Source organism: Lissotriton vulgaris, chromosome 5 (genome assembly GCF_964263255.1).
Source record: "Lissotriton vulgaris chromosome 5, aLisVul1.2, whole genome shotgun sequence".
Classification (NCBI taxonomy): Eukaryota; Metazoa; Chordata; class Amphibia; order Caudata; family Salamandridae; genus Lissotriton; species Lissotriton vulgaris.
The window spans coordinates 93441926-93463339 of record NC_141693.1 but is presented as its reverse complement, the minus strand read 5'-3'; the positions used below and the strand labels follow the sequence as shown (position 1 = coordinate 93463339).

General features: G+C 44.4%; 1 protein-coding gene across 2 annotated transcripts in view; it reads left to right on the top strand.

The window, feature by feature from the left end:
- The window catches only part of GARNL3 (GTPase activating Rap/RanGAP domain like 3), a 1096377-nt gene that overhangs the window by 180960 nt on the left and 894003 nt on the right, over positions 1 to 21414 (top strand). The gene's annotated exons all lie outside the window — the stretch shown is intronic.

Sequence of the window (21414 nt, the reverse complement as noted above, 5' to 3'; positions counted from 1 at the left end):
TCCCCGGACACGGGGGTGACCACAACGGGAATCGGATTCCCTTCCTCCGGCACGGGAGTGGGAGCCTCGAGCGGGGTATTGGGACCCGGGTTGTCTCCCCCAGCTGCTCCCCTCCTGGGCCTCTTGTTTTTTCCTCCCGGGGCTGCTCCCGCCAAAGGACGTTTCGGTCCCCCTTCCTCGTCCTTATCCATTCGCCTCTTTAGGTCGGTCACCTCTTTCATGAGAACGCGCAGCATCTGGTCAGTAGTCATGCGCTTTCCCGCCTTCTTCGGCATTCTCCAACAGAGTATCTGAAAAACAAACAAGAACGATTACAACGCTCAAAATTGGCTCTTCGTTCCGTCTCGAGCTCACGTGCAGCGAAGAGGTGCAGCTTCAGAGCACAGGAACAAGAGGATGCCTTCTGATCTTGCTTCTCCTTTTATCCGTCTTCAGGGCGGGCGTAAACCCGCCCCTGCCTGCCCCAAGGGCGTGGCCAGCCGCGTCAGTGTCTAGGCCAACCCACTCTAGGGCGGGAAAAGGCGCGCCCCGGCTACGCCGCTTCGGGCATACCAGCCGAGACTCGCCTCCCGCCGAAGATGGCTTCCCGGGGGGATCGTGGTACTCCGCCATACGTTCGGGGGGACCGAGTGGTCGCCCCTTTCCAAATATTAACCATTGCACTCCTACAAGAGTGACAATTCAGACTCTTCCAGGCCTCCAAAGCTATAAGAATGAATGGGTGGCAGGTATTAGTCATTTTTAATCTAAAACTGAATTTGTAAACTACTGCTGTTGAGCTTGTGTCTAAATTTGAGAAACATCGCCAACATGTGGTAGACTGTGATAAGTGCTAGTATTGGTAATTAAGGGCCAGATGTAGGTAAATACCATTTACGGATTCTAAAATACAGAATTTTACCGATTCGGTATTTGAGAATGGGTAAATGGTATGTAGGTATTAATTTGGTAATTTTTACCGAATCTGTAAAATTCGGTAAATGCAGATTTGGTATTTACCGAATCGATTTTCCCCATTCATTCCTATGAGACTCCAGGCCCATAGGAATGAATGGGGAATACCGATTCGGTAAATACCGAATCGGTAAGGGGGAAAGACCTACAAGGGTGGCAGGGTGTCACATTGACACCATGTTGCACCCCTGAATAGTGCATGGGTGCACATGTGGCACACATACATGCCCTAAGGGCATGTATGTCTGCCACATGGCACTGTTAAAAAAGCACAAAATTGCTTTTTTAATGGTTTTCGTTACTTACCACCAACTTGTAGTTGGTGGTAAATAACGAATCCTTACAGATGAAAAGCACTCACTTGAGTGCTTCCTACATTTCACATTCGGTAATTTCCCGAATCGGTATTTAAGAATTCGGGTATTTTACTGAATTCTTAAATACCGATTCGGTAAATTACCGAATCTGAAATGTAGCCACCTACATCTCAAATGCCTAATACCGGTCTGTAATGGCCGAAATTCAGTAATTTCGATCGTTACCGACCGGTATTAGGGTTCCTACATCTGGCCCATTGTGCAGGTGCCAAGTACCAGAAACCACCAGCTCAAATTAAGCACTGACCGAATGGGTCTGCAAATAAACTTAGTGGCCCAAAAAGGGACTTCAAAATGTGCACTGGGCACACAGAGGTGATATTCACTTACTGTACTGTTTGACAATGCCCAATCACAAACAATCACCCACTTCAGTGGTGGCTCTGTAAAAAAAGATACTTGCACTTACCTGCGTCCACTTTTAAATATCATTTTAATTTGATTTCCCTATGGTGCGTGGATCTTGTCGTCAGTCATCCAAGTCTATGGATATCATTTTCAGTCACTGGCCCCTATTTAAGTCCTGAGTAGTCCCAACATTTTTTGAGGGGCCAAAGCGCATCGACAACCCTGTCAAGCCAATCCACTGTTCGATGTCAAACAGGAAAATATATGGTTGGTGTGTTTTTCCAAACACGATAAACTAATTCTTGGTCAGTCTTCTAAGTAGATTTTGGCTTTCAAATATTACATTTGGCTCTAAATGAGAGCCTTGACACAGAAATATGTTAACAGTACTGAAAAACCTAAAGAAGTTTTTTGATTGGCAATTTTTAAAAGTCATTTTGAGAATTAGTTAATGAATCATAAAATGCAGTTTATCATAATAAGTTTAAAACATACTTTGTGATCTCAAGATTAGATTTTTGAAACAAAACATTGTAATTGTTATTTGGGATTCAGTTTTATTTAGTGCTGATCATTTATTTACAATGTTGTTTTCTAAAAGATATAACTATTCTTTTACCCTCAGAGTTTCTTACTTCACATTTTGTTTGCGTTCCCAAACTGGGGTGACAGGGAACACCCCACACGTTTTCCATAGAGGAATCTGCACCAGTCATCAGAGATTGTGCAGATCTGAGGAAGTCCCAGCCCTAGCCTAAAGGACTTGACATGCCTCAGTGCCCCCTCTTTAGTGGTGCAGCATCACACATACAGATAATTTCTGTATTTTAAGCTGAAGCCCAGCAGTTCCAGGGGCAATGAATCCTTCATCCTGTCACCTCACCTTCTCCCATCTTGGCACAGTGGGGTGGGGTCTCACTGACCCCTGCTCACGTGACAATGTAACAGGATGGGAGAGTGTTGGAAATGTCCTCTTTCTGCAGGGTCACCCAAGATGTTTGGCTTCTGTTCCTGAGCCCGTTTTTTGTTGACCACAGGATTCTGTGTTCACATCCCTGCTAACCACTGGTGAAGTGCTTCTGCCTCCCTTTCAAACATGTTAAATTTGGTACACACCTGACAGGTACATTTAGTTTACTTATAAGTCCATAGTACATGGTACTGCATGCACCCACAGCCTGTACATTAAATGCTGGAAGTTGGGTGCTGCACTCGTTGTGCCACCCACTAACAGTAAAGCATATCCCCTGGCCTGTCGCTGCAACCTGGGAGTGCAGTTTTAAACTCCCATTTCGACCTGGCAAAAAAACCTTTTACCAGGCCTAAGCCATCTTTTTTAATGTTACCAAGACAGCTAGGCCATGAATGCCAAAAGGGCATCGTGCATGATATGTATAAAGTAGGATGTTAGAAATTGGATTTCTGGTTGGCTATGAAAGCTGAGTTGAAGCATTTCAGCAGTTCAGATACTTCAGGACTGCTGTCTGGTCGCTTAGGGTGGAAGGCATCACTAAAGGATGTGCAAGTGAGTTTATGCCAAGGTCTGCGTGCTTCCTGTCGTCGTCGATGAGGCGGTTGGATAGTGAACGTGATTATAAAATGATTTGTCCATGTAAGAGGGAAAGGGGGTTTACAGACTAGCTGGTCTAGATTGGAGAAGATAAAATCCAAGGAATGGCCGGCCGAGTGAGTTGGGTCTTTAACTCTTTGTGCGAGCCCTAATGACTCTAGGTAATTATAGGAGTTTATTAACTTTGGGGTTAGTGTGTTCTTCCCCAAGAAAGTTGAAATCGCCTAGCAAAAGAAATGTGTTGGATGCTAGGATATACATGGCTATTTGTTCAATCAGCAGATCGCTAAAGTTCGTCTTGGATCCTGGGGGGCGATATATCAATGCTCCGTTCCAGCTATCTGTTGCAGATATATTTAGCTTAAAGATCCCTAATTCCATAGAGCTGTTGCTTATGGTTGAGATTCAGTTCATCTTAAGGTGATTTTTGAAGGCTACAGTGATGCCACCCCCAGTTTTTCCCTCTCTATCGAGGTAGATACGTTTGTAGTTATCCGGAATGGCTAGCTCGATAGATGGATAATTAGTAGGGTTTAGCCCTGTTTCTGTTAGGAAGCAGATATCCGGGGAGTGTGATGTAATCATATCCCATATCTCAATTGCATGTTGGCTAGTGACCTCACGTTGCAAAGTAGGCCATTTATATTTTGCCTTTGAAAGTTTTGTCTGCTCTCCTTCCCTGGTGGTGTATTCAATTCCACCTCACCTTGGAAATCACAGATATTGCAGGCTACCGGGCCTTCTAAGTGGTGTGGATATTTGATAGAGCAAACTATATGTGGTTTGTGCTTTACATGTTCCTGTATTCTAATCTGATGCAGGGAATCAGCTGAATAATACAGCCTCTCAGGGTTTGTAGTTGTTGCCTCCGTGGGACCAGGGGTTTTGGCCCCTGGGATCGGTCGTGCACGGATGGGCTCGGATGGGCTTGCCACTAGCGCGCCGGTGGAGCCGCTGTGTGCATCCACGCTGGCATCATTCTTTTATGGCTGAGTGTGTCAGACCACTAGAATACCAACCGCACGTCCAGCGGAAGTCCTGCCCGAGCTTTCTCTGCTCAAACAGCACAAGCTGTGGTGGACCGGAAAGCGTTAGGCACAGAGTCCCAGGTGGGAAGCTAGAAGCGTGTCAAATTAGGCAGCAGATGAGCGATAAGTTAGATCACACCCAACAGTAAAGCTAAAGTTTAAGACATCTAAAACAGAGGTTGACCCCTGTGGTGATGTGGGGGCTCTAGGCCCACATCGCTATTAATGATGAACGCAGACACACTTTAGATGGTTAAGCAACTGGGCCCTGAGCACGTGCGCTCAGCCCCTTTTATTTGCAGGGTCATCTGACTGATGACGCCTGTGGTGGGTGGGTGTTCAGTGTGTGATAACATGCAGGAACACTAGAATGCTGACTCTACGTCATTACATCCCTCCCAAACTTAGTGAAAAGTCAAACCAAAGAAAAGTCTGAAACCTGTGGGAGGAAATACAGTTCACAAATAAAATTATGACTCAATAATGACGACTCCCACGTAGTCCTTTTCCGCTGCTTGTCAATCATTGACGATGGTGTCTTTTCTTGTCTTTGCAGACTTGCAGCTCGGAGATGGGCTGTATGGTCTCTCTTTTCCTGTTCCACATCCTGTGAAAGTGTAGATGGAATGATAGGGGGCATTTGTGTGTTACCTTCCTCTGTACCGTACTGGTTGAGGTGTTCTGCCCAATTGGTGTCTGTTTCTGACAGGCTCTGCAGTTGCAGGGTATCACTCTCACTGATACCCCTCTCTCTTGGGTGTCCACTCTCATCGGACGACCCGGAGGCCCTTTGCTGCCAGGCTTCCACTGGACCGGTGGGCAGCCGCCTTGTCGCTCCAAGCGCGTTGGAGGAGTCGCTACGGGTCCCTTCTCCGTGTCCGAAGCTCCACTTGAAAAGGGTGTTGTTCCGTTGAGTGCTACCCTTTGTTCTCCCTGGATCTCCAGAGCAAGCTTCAACGGTCCATCTCTCATTTTGGGATCCGCTGCCACCGGTGTCCCTGAGGCCTGAGCCCCTTGGAAATCCACAGCCCTGTGTCCGTTCCATCCCAGAGGTGGTTGTTGCCAACGGACCGGCATGCTTGCCTCTGTCGTTCCCGGGTGATCTTCGTGTTGCACAATAGATGTGTGCTCCCAGTGGTGCTGATACTTTCCAGGTGCTGTGTCCGGATGTCCATGGATGTCCATGCATCTCTTCTTTCCCCATTGGGTGTTCCCCTTCTGGTGTGTGTTGTGGTGTTCCATCACGCACCCTTCTGTGTTCCTCTCCTATCCTCTTTGGGTGTTCTCCTTCTGATGTGTGTTGTGTTGAACTGTCACGCGCACCTCTTTGCTCTTCTCCTTTTCCTCCTTCTTTCTTTGTCGTGGCACCGTGCCACTCAGGATGTGTCATCCTTTCTTGCTCTTCTCTTTTCTTCGTGGCGTCGTGCCACTCACTCTCCATCATTTCTCTCCTTCCCTTTTGCGACGTGGCCCGGTCTTCTTGCTTTCCCTCTCATCCTGACCAGACTTCCCCGAGCAGCGGGACCTCTGCTCCATTCCCTCTGCATTTGTTCCAGCACTAGGACACTGTTGTTACTTCTCTCCATGACTGGACCTGTCGTTGCGGCCTTCTGTTACATGAAACTTCGGATGTCAAGGTGATGTTGGTGGACTTCGCGTCCGTCACCTTCTGGTCTTCTTCGCGGACCTCCTTGGGGTCTTCTTTTGTCGACATCCCTACGATCTTCCTCTTTCCATTTGCTCTGGCTTCTGGGTGGGTCAGCATCCTCCATTGCGACCATCAGACTGGTCGGCTTCATTGGTGTGACCAGCTGGGTGGTCAGAATCTTCCTTGCGACCAACGGGGTGGTCGGCCTCTCCCTCCTTTGCAACTGGACTGGGTGGTTAGCTTCTTTTCCCTTGCGACCAGAGTTGGTGGCCTGCTTTCTCTTCTTTGCGACCAGACTGGGTGGTCAGCTTTCTTCTCCCTTGTGACCAGACTGGGTGGTCAGCTTCTTGATGCGCTCTTCGTTCGCTTCTGTGACTTGCTGCTTTGGGCTCCTTTCATGGCTCCTGCCCAGTGTACGTGTAGTGCTTTACTGTCGTCTGCACTGCTGCGCATTTGCTTCATGCGCCTTCGCACTTTCCTGTTACCGAGTTCTGGAGCCACTGTTCGTTCGTGTGGTCGTGTTCCTGTCTTCGCCATACTGCTGCAGCAATGGCCTGTGGCCACGAGGCATCGCTGCATTCTCTTCCGGCGTGGCTGGAGTGCTTCTGGAGGGTTGCGCCACCACTCCGTCGACCTTCTCCTGGTCATTCCTTCTGTGTGTTGATGGCTACGCTCTTCCTTCTTCTGGGGGTCCTAATTTGCTGTCCTCATCCGCTTTGGGTAGCATGTGCACAACTGTCTCTATGAGGAGTTCCTGCACTCCTAAACGCGTTCCTGCGCCATCCTTTTGCCCTCAAAGCTGTGTAGTGATGTGGCACCTCCCTGGCATGGCAGCTCTCCTGTGCACTCTTCATGCACTTGGAAGTCTTCACTGTCCAGTGTTGCCTTTTCTGTTGCTCTGTCCCTTGTTCCTTTTGTTGCGCAGCTGCCTCCTCTGTTGGAGGTGTCTTGTCCTTTTCCTTGGAGGCAGCCGCCTGCCAGCAGGGTGGCTCTCTGCTGGTCAACCCTTCTCTGTGGGCCAGAGGCAGCCTGACAGTGTTGCAGGTCCATCTACTCTACGTGGTAGGTCATGCTGCCTCTGTTACGCAGCATTGTACACTCTCAAAAGGGTAGACTCCCTGTGAGTGCAGTGGGTTATAATCTAGTCGAGTGTAATACCCTGGTCACTGACTGTCTATTCATCTCATGTTGCCATTCAATCCCCGTGTTGCTCACTTCCTTCCTGTGTGCGGGTTTCCCACGATTTTCAGCTGCGGCACGCTAGGCACAACTTCCGCCTCGTCGCCAATGTGGTGATGTGGGGGCTCTAGGCCTACATCGCTATTAATGATGGACGCAGACACAGTTTAGATGGTTAGGCAACTGGGCCCTGAGCACGTGCGCTCAGCCCCTTTTATTTGCAGGGTCATCTGACTGATGACGCCTGTGGTGGGTGGGTGTTCAGTGTGTGATAACATGCTGGAACACTAGAATGCTGACTCTACGTCATTACAACCCCCAACTTTAAAAACACTCACACGAGCAGCTGCAAGTTTAAGCAAAGCGCAAGCAAATCCTGCCTGGAACCGCTTCTGAAGTTGGTAAAGAGAGGGCCAGTGCAAACAGTTTTCATAATAATAATATGGGTTATAGCATTTAAAGATTGGAAACGTTCAAAATATTAAGTGCTATATTCAAACATATGATTACCATTCATTCTGTGGCACCTGAAAGGCAGAGGGCTGCAGTTCTCAGAATAACATATTGTCTGGACAGTGAAAAGGATGATAAATGAAATAAGTTAATTTGTAAATGTTCGGCTCGTGTTCTAATGATATCTGCCTGCGCAATGAATCTCTTACATTAGTTCACTGCTAATAATCACATGTAAACCTTTAGTAGTGACACGCAGTAGCTTAATTATAGGTAACGTAAATTGCTACCAGGGCGTAATTAGTCACACAAAGCATACTGTAGCAAAAGTGGAATTACCTAAGTGCCGCCTCAAGAGATGGGCTGGTTGATGTCTTTGTAATTTCCTTTTGTTTAACGCTTTCTCTTAGCACCCCTGGCACAAACAGAGCTGCCTTTCACGGGGAAACTTCTGACTCATTCGTCTCCCCGGGCTTCTAGAAACCCGTCCAATAACATCAAGGAAAAAACTGAGGCAAAAGCCAAATGCAGACATATATACACACTGCGGCAAGCTTTAACTCATAAGCAAGGCCACACATTTGCATAGTACAGTGCTTCCTACCGAATGACTTCTAGGTGCTTTTAACCAGCGGTGGCCTGCATAAATGGGGGTGGGGCAATAATAAAAAAAAGACTTACCTGAAGCTGCCGGCCGCCTTCGCTTTAGTGATGCGGCAGCATCAGAGACTCCCTGTGCAATCCCCTTGCTGCTGTCATGCTATGAGAGCAGAGTGGGGATTGACCTGAGCGGGCTGGTCTAACTCTCACTCAAACACAGGTAGTCTGTGCTGTTTCTCCAACATGACTGTGCAATACAGCTGCATTGGAGAAACCTAATTGCGCATGTTTGTTTGGCAAGACTAAGACGGCCCACCAAACAGACATGCGCACTTACAAGTGCGCACACCACTTGTTCCTTCTCCACTCCTACTGCCTGGCCCTGCCACTCCCTACACACGCTGGCTCAGCCAGCAGATGAAAATTTAAACAATTATAATATATAGTTTTATTTTTCAGCTGGTGGCTCTGAGCCAGTGGGGCGACGCTCCTCCACCATTACTGAGGAACCGCCGCTGCTTTTAACCCTGAACATAGAATGAAGAAAGCATCTGGGCATAATGGAAGCTCTAACGGGACCATTTATGGACGACGAACACCTAATTAAATAAATAAATCTCTTACCACCTACACCCGTGAGTCCTCCACATCAGCCTCTTTTGTGCTTACTGCTTAGATACTCACCTCTCAAGGTTGGAGCGAGTAGGGCTGGTCTGATCTTAAGAGTTTGAATTGGCCCAATCTCTAGGTGTCGTTCAAGCAATTCAAACAATCCAGTCAACCAAAGCATTTACTGTTGAACGGTGCAGAGACAGAATATCAAATCGAAAAAAATTGAGTTGTAAATATCGTGATCAGAAATATCCACAGCAAGAATATTGTGGTCAAGGTAGGTAATATCGATTTTAAAAATGCTTAAGTGTTTAATATCGTTTGCAAAAATATAGTTCTTAAAAATATTGATTGTTTATTAATGTTATGTATTTTAGTGTATATTTTATATGTATGTGTTGTATGTTTGTTTGTATAAAAATTGTTTGTATTTTTAATATATGTATTACATTTTTAGAGTGGGAATAGATATTTTTACCTTTCCGTTATCCAGCACTTTCCCTTCTGTTGCTCACACTGGAGTGGGAAGAGTAATTTTTACCCTTCTGCTATCCAACACTTTCCATACTGTTGGACTCTTTGGAGTGGGAATAGTAATTTTGTACCCCTCCGCTATCTAACACTTTCCCTACTGTTGCACTCTTTGGAGTGGGAATAATAAGTTTTTACCCCTCCGCTATCCAACATTTTCCCTATTGTTGCACTCACTGAAGTGGGAATAGTAATTTTTGCCCCTCCGCTTTCCAAAGCTTTCCCTAATGTTGCTCTCATTGGAGAGGGAATGGTAATTTTTACCCGTCCGCTTTCCAAAACTTTCCCTACTGTTGTACTCAATAGAGTAGGAATAATAATTTTTTGCCCACCCCTATCCAACACTTTTCCTAGTGTTGCACTCACTGAAGTTAGAATAGTGAAGTTAATTATTTTGCTATCCATCACTTTCCCTATTGTTGCGTTTGTTATAGCGGGAATAGTAATTAATTCCCCTATGCTATCCAACACTTTCTGTACTGTTGCACTCACTGGAGTGGGAATAGCAATTATTTTATTCCACTATTCAAGACTTTCCCTACTGTTGCTCTCACTAGAGTGGTAATAGTAATTTTTGCCCTCTGCTATCCAACACTTTCCCTACTGTTGCACTCACTGGAGTTGGACTAGTAAATTAAACTATTGTGCTATCCAACACTTTTCCTGCTTTTGCACTGATTGTATTGGGAAATTTAATTTTAAATAATTCTTAATAGTTTAATGTTTTAATTCATTATAGAATGTTTTTAATATTTTAAATTGTTGATATATATCTCTAATTTTTATATAATTTTAAAATTTTAAACTAAATTAAAGATATCTGTGTAAATTATGTCTGTGTGTTTATCTTTTTTAATTAAATGTATTTGTTATATTTTGTTAAAATGTATATTAAATTAATGTTTTTAAAATTAATATTAACATTTAATATATTTAATATATTTCATGTTATTGTATACATATATGTAAACGTATATTTCTTACATCTATAGTTTTTTACATTGATTTGATATTTTTGTACTTACCTGTGTAGGTATGGGAGTCTATATTTTTGTAGTCTATTTTTTTTCCGATATTTAATCATCGATATTTTTGCCACTGATATTCTATCAGTGGACCCAGATGAACCATATCGAATCAGTTCCTGTCTTAGGCAAGTGGTGGTTTGGAATGAATTCAACTTTACATATTATTTCTGAGGTGCTTCCAGTGGTTAATTTGTGCCAGAGGTTAACAGCTGTCAGAAGTAGCACTAACTTTCTTAGATCCCAGTCTCTTTGCTTCCCTTGGGTACTAAGAGTGTTCTGGTCATACATGGAAGTTGATGGATTAACCTCTGTGAGCAAGGAACATGAATGTAAGTATCTGAGTGCCTGAGCCTCCATCTTCAGGTCCCTCATTCCAGCCAAATTCAAGCCCCCATACTTGCTGCAGGTTAAGAGAAAGCCACACCCTGTGATTCTTACAGCCCCTACTACATTTTCACAAATCTAAGGGCCTGATTCTGATGCTGTTCGGAAGACCTTCTAATAGCGTTTGCTCCTTCCATATCGAATAGGGAACGTGTCTTTCCAACTGAGGGCCCGATTACGATGCGGTTAGGAAAGCATTCCCACCTAGGGCCTGATTATGATGCAGTTAGCAACATAGGCACCCATTGAAGTCAATGGGAGTACAAACAAATCGAATTTGGAAGCATCCAAATGCATTGTACTCGATCGGTTGGACTCTCCCGATCCATGTCGGTTGGAAACCCTTTCCAAACCCATTTGGTAGGGAAGCTTTCCGAAAAACATCAGAATCGAGCCCTAAGTGTGTTAAGATGTAGATGGTGGCAGGACTAAGTACAGTGAAGTGTGACCCAGCTTCCCTACATTGGCCTGTGTCAGTGTGTGCGAACCCCGGCACCTGCGGTGGATGTGGGAGACATGTAGATTTGCTATGCTGCAAGGTGAGGGCTAAGGCCACTGTGGCCGGGGTGTCCCTTACAATAGTATAACAGGTGCAGTGGTATGTAAGTGCATGTGTGTTAGGGGCCAACGCAATCATAGTGTAGCTGTAGTTTACTATCCAGCCATAGAAGGGGAGAGCAATAAAACGTGCTTGCATCAGGGCCCATTGGCACCTTTGCTACTCCACTGACTGTATACCAACTGCCCACACCTTAACCTCTGGCAGCTGAGGACCACTTGAAAGCATTATGATAAACACTTTAAAGTAATGCCATGCTGAAGACTCAGCGTGTGCTTGTGTTCTAGCCATCCAAGCTCCACCATCGGTCCATGCCTCTCGGAAGGGCCGCTGAAGCATTGAATAAAAACAGAAAAATGCCCCCAAATATTCGAGAAGAAGATTTTCTATTGTAACTTCAGTCTATGAATATTCGTGTTTCTGAGACAAATGGGGAGAATAAAAATACTGGTGTGCATGCAAGAGGTTCCTTTGAATGTGTACCAGAGACAGACTGGAGACTACAACAGTAGGAAAACCAGCAATCGCTTCAGAACAATTATCTGCAATGCAATAGGTCTCACATTTGTGAGGGTTTGAGCTATTACTGCAAATGCTTTTTTTTTTTACTCGTCATAAGTTTACAAAGGTTAACCCCTTCCATGCGGCCGCGATTCCCCTGGTGTGCTGTAAACACCACGAACAGGGGCGGGCCGTGACGAACCCCAGCCGTCATCAGCACACGAGCATCGTAGTGCATGACGGCTGGGGTTCGTCATCAGCATTGAAGGGGTTAAGAGAGGATTGTGCTAGGGCAAGGTACGCGAAAGGAAAGAATTGGTGCAATTACATAGAAGATTAGTGGCCTTCACGCGACAAACAGAACAAGAAACTGCCTTTAACCTGTAACTTGTTTACAAGTTAAAAGCAAATAGAGGCCTGCCGATCATATCACGTGCTCGGTTTCCACTTCAATCAGACATGTGTGCTTGGTGTCGTTTAGCTTTCGAAGGTTCTGTGTGAAAGGGAGCAAGATGAGCAGAAAATGAATCTTTAATGAAACCTGAAAACCAAACACAAGGGGAAGGTGAAGCACGCCTTCCCTAACTGAACCTGTCCTGCTCATCTCTACACAGCAAGATGCAAGTAGAGGCAGTGTTTCTAGTAGCACCAACTTTAAACAAGAAAGGTGCGCTGTCATCGTGAAAGTATAAGTGGGCACTGTGCTGAAACATTAAGCACGGCGCCTTGGGGTGGGCCGCGGATGGAAACACAGTAGGTCGCAGGAGGGTTTCACCATAATCGATAATTGATACGGCGAGCATAACCCCCACCACAGATCCCATGGTGTGAAGTCACTATAGTCTTCGCATTATGGCCCTTGGAAATTCCGGGAGCGCCCATTGGTGAAAATCATGAGTTTTTACCTAGCACAGCACACACACCCCCTAGGTTAGGGTACGCCTCAGCGTGCGTGTACCGCCGGGGGGCAGCCCTCTTGGTCCTGATGAAAGCTATGCTGAATTAAGCAGTCTCTAGCAGAAACATGTCGACCTTTTTTCACAACTAATTAAGGATACAGTTGGTTCAATTTTATAACCACTACGTGTCCGCCTCACTTGATTTTAACAATAGCATTCTGTTTTTTCATTAAAATTACTTTTGGGAGCAGTTTGCCATCTTTTAAATACCTTCACCCACTCCTTTTCAATTGCACACAGTTCGAAAAAAAAAAAACGCTCCGCTGTAACTCAGGCATTGTAGCACACCCGGGAGACATTCGGTCTCCCTGTTGGGAACCCGATGATAAAGCATATCACCAACTAAGTTGGTGAGTGAGGGTTCTTTTAAAAGACAGAGGTTTTTTTCCAACATGTACACACTTCCCCTCATTTTGGTTGAAATTTTCACTCTTTCTTTGCGCCTTAAGTCACTCATTTGTTGTTTAACAGTGATGAAATGAAATGAATGAAACTTATATAGCGCACGACTTACCCTGGGGCATCTCAGCGCTTGTTTAGGGAACCCGTCCTGGTATTCCCCTGTGAGATAACCCTGGCAGGGTATCCACAAGGTGAAAGCCAGGCATCCCACCGCAAGGGGCCGTTGTGGAGATAAAGCAAGCTATTGCCCAGAGTCGCAGAGTGTGAACCCGTGAGTCGAGGAGGCACCGGAGCGAGAATTAATGAGTTCGTGGAATATTGAGCCCAAGACCCGCCAAGGCGGGGAATTGAACCCTGGTCCAGGACCGATCTCAGCTTCTGGGTCTGCCGCCTCTAACCCCTGAGCCACACTTCTCCACATGTGATGGGCTGCGAGCCATGGACGCCATTGTTAAAAGTGTGTGCATGTGTTCTATAAAAAGCAGCGTATGCGTTCTGGGTAAAAAAAAAGTTTAAAAAAAAACAGTTGCAGTGTTAAAGATAAAGCACGCTGTGTGTTTTGTAAAAACAAAATTGTTTTAGCTACACGATAGCCCCTCACGCTATGATGCTTCTTTTGTATTTTGGAAGCTGTAAAACATAATGCATGCCCCCTGGTATAATAAAATAAAAGAAACAAGCGGTTGCGGGAGAGAGTGTCTTGCCTATAACAGCTGGTAGGAGAAAGTAGTTGTAGAAAATAGTGCTCACAGACTGTAGATAAAATACCACCAGTAAAAGATCCAGTCCTCATGGGAGGTTACAATTGCAGACAAGGAGGTATCAAGGAGGGACTACTAAGCCTATTTACAAATGAAAAGCAACGATTTCAAAAGGACAGTTTTACAGGAGCCAATTGAAACGATGGGCGAGAAATAAGTAGAGCTTCTATGCCTAACCTTAATACAGCATGCCTCGCAGAGCAGCGCATTCACTGCCCAGGCTCGACCTAATACTGGGAGACAATATCGCACCGACAAAATACTGATCCCAGGGCATCGACTACCACAATATCTTTAAGATAGGCATCCAAAGGTTAAACAGATTTACTATTCTGAACTCCCATTTATGTACCTTGACGTACATAGACGTGGAGTTCAGAATACCTATATGTTGTGCTCACCTATATATACTGGCAGTGTGAAACTGGACTTATAGCTGAAGTTTTGCATACGTTTATAAAAAGAGAAGTAGTTCAATAAAGGTGATAGAGGCAGATTAGTGAAAGAAAAAACCTTTTTCCTCGAGACATCAAGGTTTGCAGGCAATGAAAACCAGCAACGTTGTGTATTTTCAAACACAAATTTTTATGGTCTGGCTTGACAATGCAGTTGTTGCCAGACAATTATGTGAACATCACTAGAGAGGGGCTTTGGCTTTGCCCATATGTTAGGAGCCAGGAGTAAATATTCCATTGATTGGGCAGGCGCTGTGTGCTTCCACAAAAAAGTGTTTGCCCTCCACGTAGCTGGGATCATTCTATTTATGTATCCAGCTCCATAAACCTCAACTCTCAGGGTACACACATGAACACATGTCATTTAAAGGTATAAAAGTGTCTTGGATAACTAAATAGTTAATGTTGTTTACCCCTGCAGCAGCACAGATGGGAAGGGGCAGTTATTAACCTACATGAATTTTTAGGTCTAGCTTGACAGTGAAGCTGTCACTTTAACTTTTACACCAATATTAGTCTACAGTTAGTTGCATGTCTATCCCCATGCTTTTTAGTTGTAATGTTTCACATTACCATACAGCAGTCCTTTAAAGCCATATCTATTGGCATTGTCAACGCTTGTTAATGTATAAATGTCTGAGTGTATGACAGGAGCGGGGTATATAGGTAATTATGTGTCAAGGATATTCAAGTGTTCACATGTCTAAGAAAAGGAGAAAGCTTCTCTCAAAAATGAGTCCAAAACTGCATCAGACCTCTGAGAAGATGTGACACCCAAGAGGAAGTCACTACTAGTTCTATACTTGTGGTTTTGCTAAACAATGACCAGACCCTGTGGCATATAGAATATAAAAATATATAAAAAAAAAGTATGCAAAGATATTTCAAGAGTGTAACAACATTTGCAAAGTTGAATATTCTAGTCCCTAAAGAAACTAGGGAAATAAGCATTGATCTTAAGAGCGACCAATGAGAGAATGTGTCTGTTCATTAAATTGAGCTTACACTTGTTATGCAAAGAAAGAATTAAAACATATTTGGATTGCATACTTGCTAACGAGATTCGTAAAGAAAAGTAACGTGACTAGAAGCTCATTTCGGTGTACTAAATACATTTTAATTGAGCATGGTGTTATTGCAAAACGTTATTTACCCCTTGAAATTTAGGAAAGCATGCACTATAGACAAGTTGCCAAATAATGGAGGGGATTTGGAATGATAGGCCTATTCGCAGGAAGAATATGCCATAGACATGGGGTCTGCTCCTGTATACAGTATGAATAAATGAACGAATGGACCCCTCAAAACGGGAAACATCCTTTACAACGCAACTTTTACAACGCACTACCATTACGATGCAACTTTTACAACGCAAGTCATTACAACGAATTGCGCTGGAGGGCGCTCTAGGATAGGGAATAGTTTAATTACTATCCAACACCTTCCCTACTATCCACGGGGACTGGAGTTGGAATAGTAAATTAAACTATTCACTATCCAGCGCCCCCCAACGCAAGTCGTTGTAACGACTTGCGCTGTAAAAGTTGCATCGTAATGGCATGCGTTGTAAAAGCATGCGTTGTAATGACATACATCCCCTCAAAACCAGGAGTAGCAATAGTGTCCACAATACCTGAATTGAAGATTTCTTTCAGTGTGGCTCAAGAAATATATTTTTGCGTTGGCATGGTTTGTTCATTTACATAGGATGAGCTGTGGCCTAAAGTGGCCAATGAGGTGACAGTACAAGTCAAACTTCAACAAAGCGTGGGTCTCGGAACTCAACATTTATAGTTTCTCCATAAAGCTATGATCCAAAGTCAAATCTATGTGCTTCTGGACTGATCAACATTAAACCATAACCGTACCCACTAAAAATACTCTTTAAAATAGTCTGAGGCTGATTTCAGTCAAAAGTGAAAAACACTCCCAATTCCATTGGTTATATTATGTGTAGACTATGAAAGTGCCCCCAGATTGGTCTTCTAAAAATCTCATTCGTAGCCCTACAAGCTGTGTTAAAATCTGTTGCAAAGCTCCTCTCTACAGAGGGAAACTCTCATCCCATCACTCCTGTCTTGAAAGCTTTTCACTGGCTCCAGAAAGAATCCAGAGTCCACTTCCAGCTAGCTTGCATCATCTCCAATGCGCTGCATCTCTCACAAATTCTATTTACCTAGACTACTATATTGAAAACATAGATCATTGAAGAAAATCTTCAGCTGTCTCTAAGGCAATGCAACCAGGTAGCATTTTCACCTAGCTACTCCACAGCAATAGAGTAAATAAATCAGATGTAAACATAAATGTAAGCAGCCAATAAACTGAAACTTTTAAAGTCGTTGTTCAAAGAGCTCATAACATAGGCTACAAGCTACTGGCATAAAAAGAATGCATGAAATAAACAAGCATTTGTAATGCAATTGGTCTCGCATTTGTGAGAGGATAACCTATTGGAATTGTAAATGACAATGCCTTTTATTTATCTGTTTTGATAATTAACACATAAATAAAAGGCTTTGTCATTTACAATGCCAATAGCTGAAACTCTTGAAAATGCAAGACCTATTTCATTTCAGAGAAGTGGCTGCCATTGTCCCGGGCTGCTTGGAAAGTGAAAGCGCACATTACGAGCTGAATATTGCAGGAAAGCATGTTGTGCCTGCAGTAGGAGAAGCTCATTAAAGTTAAAGGGCCAGTCCTCATGGGTGGTTATAAATGAAGACATTGCCGTACTAAGGGGGTGCTAACAAGCCTATTAATGAATCAGAAGCCAGCATTTACAAAGGACAGTGACACAAGCCAATGAAAAATATGGGCAGAGAGTGGGCGGGCTTTAAGTCCATACTTGAACACAGCATGCCTCGCAGAGCAGCACATGAGGTGCCCAGGCTCGACCTAAATATGGGCTTTCCACGTGATGACGTTTGTATTCTTCATGCAAATCGACTGGCAAATGCACGGCTTGTGGGATGAACACCCTCAACAAGGTAACTAGCATCCCCACTTTCTAGGACCGGTACATTGTAAAACAAATTCAGAAAAACACTGCAGTTCCACAGGCTGTACTCAATATCAGAACAAAAGTATCATGTAACAATGCATGGGCGATTCACAGAGGAAACACTGTGTCCCATCATTGCTAAGGGCTTCTTTCAACAGACTTGTTGGTAGCCATTGGTACCCTCTGAGAATGAAGAAAAGCTGATAATGGAACACTAATAAAGACACAACATAAGTAATGTACCGCATAAGACCACCTGTGCTTTCAAGTACATGAAAGTAGACAGCACTAGAGTTATTATGACGAAGAGCTGGCCCCGCTTAAGTTTCTAATTACAGCTGCCATTCCCGGCAAGGATTCTTGCTGGTGCTAGAGCAGGACATGATTATGATGCAGTTTCCCACACATACCCTAACTGCATGAGGAAACAGCAGGAGATCATGATAGTAGGGGAAGATTAGAGAGGAACATGAACAAACACAAGAATGCATGGAGATGAGTTGAGCCCAGTGTCCTAGAAAAAGATGAGCAATGCTAAGTAATTTCCATGCACAATAGGCAGGAAGAACCAACTGATGCACAAAGTAACCAATAACCACACCTCAAAGCTTAAAGGACACAGAAATTGGAGGCATGCACATGGAAAATTAGGACATTTGGGCTGGCATGCATGGCTCGCTTGCACTATATCCGCAACAAAACCCACAAATGTAATAAATGTAAAATCCACACTATCAGTTATTAAGAGTGGCAAGGACCTTAACCGAAGACAACCTTTCCACAAACAAACCCATCTCCTTCAGCTCTTTTCGAAGGATATCGAGTCTCCCCCTCAAATACCAATCCATGACAATTTATACTTAGTTTAGCCAGAAAGAAATCAAAGATACTGTGGCCTGAATGTGACATTACTAAACAACAGTGCCAGGTTATTATAGCTGCAAAGACACATCTGGAGGTAGTTAGTAAATGGTACTATGGACAGGAAGAAGAGTGGGAGTCCACATTACCATAAAGATTATGAGTCAGGTTGGAAAAGAGATAACTTTTTGATCCAGGAAACATAGCCTACTCCCACCCGATTATTGAGTCTTGGTCTTCCTGCCTTTGCCGTCCAATGTGACCTACTGCAGACTACTTCCTTCATCACTAACCTGTGATGCTGTCAGCATTGAGCATCTGTAGGTGTTGTGCCACCTGGTGCTAGGAGTATAGTTGAGGTCTTGGCTACGTCAGCAGGATGGCTCCAGAGCCCTTGCATCTTTACAAGTGGTGACGATTTATAGAAGGCTTTCCTTGCTACGCATTTCAAGCGGCACAGGTGCAGCGACGTCTTCTGGATCCTGTCTTCATCTTCTGCATGTCTTCTGCCCACCGGAATGGTGTTTATTGGTTCTGGTGAGATTTCTGCGTACTTTGGTGAAAACTGGATTATTTTCACCCTTCTGATGCGTTTCAGTTGAATTTTATGCATTTTGGCACCTTTTCGATTCCAACGGCCATCTCCTTTTCAGCCCGGTTTGACGTACTCCTTGTCCTTAGCAACTGTTGTTTAGATGCTTCCGTCACTGCGTTCCTGCCCGCATGTCGTATCACTATTTCTGTTGCCTGGAAACTGCTGCGCATCTTATTTAGAATTTGTTCTCCACGTCGGCCACGTCAGGAACTATTGTGTTCATGTTACAATCAAACAACGCTTTCATCTTATCCAGCTTGAACTCCACACGCTTAGCGACAAGATCCAAATCAATGCAATCGATAGCCTTTTTGACCTTCTTAATCCACCACGGACAAATATCAGAAATGGGATCTCTGCCCTTCAAAAGTCTGAAAGGAATTACTCCAGTAACCGAGTGAGGTGTGATGCGGAACATCCATAATCTTTTCCTTCCCACACTTACAGGACTCACAAGCAGAATCAATGCCGTCCTTTAGAACCCGGTGGAATCACTCTATTTGGCCATTCTCCCTTGGTTCATAAGAGATGTGGTCAAGTAGAGCGATTTAACTGGGTTCTAAAGGATGGAATTGATTCTGCTTGAGCAACTTTGGGTTTTGGGTGACCCTAATTTGGAGACTGCCATCAGCATTGCCAAAGTTTTGGAACAGTCTGAAAAGTGGATGAAGTCCCTCAGCAAAGAAACTAAGCCTTCCATTTCAAATGTAGAGAACAGTGTCATGCCTAGTACTTCTAAAGGCTCATATAATCTTAACTTCAAGAATATTTCTAATTCCAAAAGTTTTCACTGTTACAGGTGTCACGTAGCCTCTTTCCCACGTTGTCCTGCCATTGGGAAAGAATGTAGCAAAAGGGGACGTATGGGCCATTTTTCCGAAATGTGCAAACATACCGATACTAAGAAAAGTACCTCTTCTGTTTCGTCTTCCAACTACTCCAAAGGAAAAATCTCTTGTATTTCTCATGATCTATCCTTGGGTGAAGATGTCACGGGCCCTAGTTGCTGGAAGGAAACGAGCCATTGACTGATGTTTGAACTGTGAAATACAGCAATATTCTGCATTGAGTAGGCCCCTCTGGCCTCTGTGTCCCGGTGCCACTGCTCCTGCTGTACCAATGGAAGTTACGCCCTGTTCAGGGTAGCTGCTCTACAGCATGTCATGTGCTGCACAAATATCCAACATCCTGTCTGTCAGGCCCCTGCTGGAACACTGGGTGGGGCCAACCTGGCATGTGATGCTGTTCCGACTGTGCCACCTGGAATGCGGGTTGCCATAGGAATGTATGGTCCGTATCCAAAATGCCAACCAGCCTCGGGCAGTTTTTCAGGGATATGCACCACCCTGTGCCTCAACCCTTCCACCATTGTGTGCACGTGCTTGCAAGGGGCATGGGCACGCATGCAGCGAGCTCCACCCGCTCCGTGCAGGCGGGGAGCACTGTCACACAGCAACAGCTTATCTGGTATGCATTTGCAGACTCTGAATTTAACCTTCATTCACCTGTGCAATAAAACGCTCAGTTTTCTTTCACGGAATCCCCAAGGGTGGCTAAAAAGCACCACGTCCAGGGTGAAAAGTGATTCTGGTTGCGCGTCTTGCTCCCGGGTTCCCAAATATAAAAACCCCTTCACGTCTTTGACCCTCACGTGCCTGACTCGGGTTCCGCTAAATTATCCGACGTCTTTCTGAACTTGCTGAATTTACCCAAAAGGTCATGAAAGGAAAATTTTGTTTCCCTGCCCAAGTTATTTTACAGACCTAAATTAAGCCTGTGCCCTCACCTCTGCTCTCAATTGAATGTATGGGGACACTAATGAAAATAAAGGATAAAAAAACAAGGAGCATGTGGAGGACAACACAGAGGGCGGGTAGCGGCTCTCAATTGACTGTATGGGAACACTAAAGAAAATAAAGGATGAAAAAAACAAATAGTGGGTGGCGGACCACACAGAGGACGGGTAGTGGTGGGGAGGATGACGGGGGCAACACAGACAGGCATCAAGGACTTACACAAGCATGAAGCATGCAATGAACAAAAAAAAGAGTTCGCAAACAGCAGTTATTCTGTCGAAGATTAACAAAACTGTACTTGGTCAGTGCTGCACTGGAAAAAAACGGAAGCGACGTTTGCTGCTTAAACCAATTACGTGACAGCAAAGAAGACTGACACTGTGCTGAACAAATAGTAAGCAGCAGGCGGGAGCTACCTCGTTTACTTAATACTACAGGTCTTGTCGACAGCGCATGCGCGCAGCCTAGGTTCGACCTAAAAAATTAAGGAAAACAGACTGCATGAAAAATATACAGGACCTTAAAAAACAATACAGAATTAGATGTGCATCTTAGCTGAAGTGTATTCCACATTTTATTTCCAGTTTACCATGTTATCCAGTAGTATGCCGGGAAAGCTGAACCAGCTGCAGCTGTCCAGGTGCACTGCAGGGGATCTAACAAATCCAAATTAAATGTAATGGATCCCATTCCCTTCGTAGGGAAATCTATATGGTGTAGAATTGTGTTGAGATTATATTGAGTCCCCCGTGCAAATGTACATATTTTTTTCAGTTAAAAAACATGTTTTTTCCCTTGCTTCCCCATAC